The sequence below is a fragment of the Triticum aestivum genome, chromosome 2D, assembly GCF_018294505.1.
Source record: "Triticum aestivum cultivar Chinese Spring chromosome 2D, IWGSC CS RefSeq v2.1, whole genome shotgun sequence".
Lineage (NCBI taxonomy): Eukaryota > Viridiplantae > Streptophyta > Magnoliopsida > Poales > Poaceae > Triticum > Triticum aestivum.
Genome location: NC_057799.1, coordinates 330,641,022 through 330,644,452, shown reverse-complemented (window position 1 = coordinate 330,644,452; position 3,431 = coordinate 330,641,022).

The window sequence follows — 3,431 nt, the reverse complement described above, 5'->3', positions numbered from 1 at the left end:
GAAATAATTCCAAAGTTGATAAGATCAACTTCGCATACTCCCTATACCTTCGGGATTAGTGTTGAACCTAAATAAATGTTATTAGGTGTCCATGTTGAGCATGAATATGATTGGATCATATTTATTGCAATACGGTTATTCATTTAAGTCAGAGAATAATTGTTATTCTATTTACATGAATAAAACCTTCTATGGTCATACACCCAATGTAGATGGTTTATTGAATCTCTATCGTAGTAATACACATATTCATAATATTGATGCCAAAAGATGCAAAGTTGATAATGATAGTGCAACATACTTGTGGCACTGTCGTTTAGGTCATATTGGTGTAAAGCGCATGAAGAAACTCCATCCAGATGGGCTTTTGGAATCACTTGATTATGAATCATTTGATACTTGTGAACCATGCCTCATGGGCAAGATGACTAAAACTTCGTTCTCTGGAACAATGGAGCGAACCACTGACTTATTGGAAATAACACATACCGATGTATGCGGTCCAATGAGTGTCGTTATTTTCTGACCTTCACATATGATTTGAGCAGATATGGGTATATCTACTTAATGAAACACACGTCTGGAACATTTGAAAAGTTCAAAGAATTTCAGAGTGAAGTGGAGAATCATCGTAACAAGAAAATAAAGTTTCTATGATCAGACCGCGGAGGCGAATATTTGAGTTACGAGTTTGGCCTTCATTTAAAACAATGTGGAATAGTTTCACAACTCACACCACCTAGAACACCACAGCGTAATGGTGTATTCGAACGTCGTATCCGTACTTTATTAGATATGGTGCGATCTATGATGTCTCTTTCTGATTTACCACTATCGTTTTGGGGTTATGCATTAAAGACAGCTGCATTCACGTTAAATAGGGCACCGTCTAAATCCGCTGAGACTACACCGTATGAACTGTGGTTTGGCAAGAAACCTAAGCTGTCGTTTCTTAAAGTTTGGGGTTGCGATGCTTATGTGAACAAGCTTCAGCCTGATAAGCTCGAACCCAAATCAAAGAAGTGCATCTTCATAGGATACCCAAAAAGAAACTGTTGGGTACACCTTCTATCACAGATCCGAAGGCAAGGTATTTGTTGCTGAGAATGGATCCTTTCTAGAGAAGGAGTTTCTCACGAAAGAAGTGAGTGGGAGGAAAGTAGAACTTGATGAGGTAATTGTACCTTCTCTCGAATTGGATAGTAGCTCATCACAGAAAACCGTTCCCGTGATGCCTACACCAACTAGAGAGGAAGCTAATGATAATGATCATGAAACTTCAGATCAAGTTACTACCAAACCTCATAGGCCAACCAGAGCACGATCCGCACCAGAGTGGTACGGTAATCCTATTCTAGAAGTCATGTTACTAGACCATGACGAGCCTACAAACTATGAGGGAGCGATGATGAGCCCAGATTCCGGTAAATGGCTTGAGGCCATGAAATCTGAGATATGATCCATGTATGAGAACAAAGTGTGGACTTTGGTGGACTTGCCCGATGACCGGCAAGCCATTGAGAATAAATGGATCTTCAAGAGGAAGACGGACGTTGATGGTAGTGTTACTATCTACAAATCTCAACTCGTCGCAAAAGGTTTTCGACAAGTTCAAGGTGTTGACTATGACGAGATTTTCTCACTCGTAGTGATGCTTAAGTCTGTCCCAATCATGTTAGCAATTGCCACATTTTATGAAATCTGGCAAATGGATGTCAAAACTGCATTCCTTAATGGATTTCTTAAAGAAGAGTTGTATATGATGCAACCAAAAGGTTTTGTCAATCCTAAAGGTGCTAACAAAGTGTGCAAACTCTAGCGATCCATCTATGGACTGGTCCAAGCATCTAAGAGTTGGAATATACGCTTTGATAAGGTGATCAAAGCATATGGTTTTATATAGACTTATGGTGAAGCCTGTATTTACAAGAAAGTGAGTGGGAGCTCTGTAGCATTTCTGATATTATATGTGGATAACATATTGTTGATTGGAAATGATATAGAATTTCTGGATAGCATAAAAGGATACTTGAATAAGAATTTTTTCAATGAAAGACCTCAGTGAAGCTACTTATATATTGGGCATCAAGATCTATAGGGATAGATCGAGACGCTTAATAGGACTTTCACAAAGCACATACCTTGCAACACCTTGCTTGTGTTGCAAGGTGTGAAGTTGAGTAAGACTCAAAGCCCGACCACAACAGAATATAGAGAGAGAATGAAAGTCATTCCCTATGCCTCAGCCATAGGTTCTATAAAGTATGCCATGCTATGTACCAGACCTATTGTTTACCTTGCCATGAGTTTGGCATGGGAGTACAATAGTGATCTAGGAGTAGATCACTGGATATCGGTCAAAATTATCCTTAGAGGACTAAGGAAATATTTCTCGGTTATGAAGGTGATAAAGAGTTCATCGTAAAGAGTTACGTCAATGCAAGCTTTGACACCGATCTGGATGACTCTGAGTCTCGGTCTGGATACATATTGAAAGTGGGAGCATTTAGCTAGAGTAGCTCTGTCCAGAGCATTGTAGACATAGAAATTTGCAAAATACATACGGATCTGAATGTGGCAGACCCGTTGACTAAACCTCTCTCACAAGAAAAACATGATCAAACCTTAGTACTCTTTGGGTGTTAATCACATGGCGATGCGAACTAGATTACTGACTCTAGTAAACCCTTTGGGTGTTGGTCACATGGCGATGTGAACTATAGGTGTTAATCACATGGTGATGTGAACTATTGGTGTTAAATCACATGGCGATGTGAACTAGATTATTGACTCTAGTGCAACTGGGAGACTGAAGGAAATATGCCCTAGAGGCAATAATAAAGTTTTTATTTTATATTTCCTTATATCATGATAAATCTTTATTGTTCATGCTAGAATTGTATTAACCGGAAACTTGATACATGTGTGGATACATAGACAAAACACAGTGTCCCCAGTAAGCCTCTACTAAACTAGCTCGTTAATCAAAGATGGTTAAGTTTCCTAACCATAGACATGTGTTGTCATTTGATGAATGGGATCACATCATTAGGAGAATGATGTGATGGACAAGACCCATCCGTTAGCTTAGCATGTTGATCGTTCAGTTTTATTGCTATTGCTTTCTTCATGTCAAATACATATTCCTTCGACTATGAGATTATGCAGCTCCCGGATACCGGACGAATACCTTGTGTGCTATCAAACGTCACAATGTAACTGGGTGATTATAAAGATGCTCTACAGGTATCTTCAAAGGTGTTTGTTGGGTTTGCATAGATCGAGATTAGGATTTGTCACTCCGAGTATCGGAGAGGTATCTCTGGGCCCTCTCGGTAATGCACATCATAATAAGCCTTGCAAGCAATGTGAATAATGAGTTAGTTGCGGGATGATGCATTACGGAACGAGTAAAGAGACTTTCCGGTAAC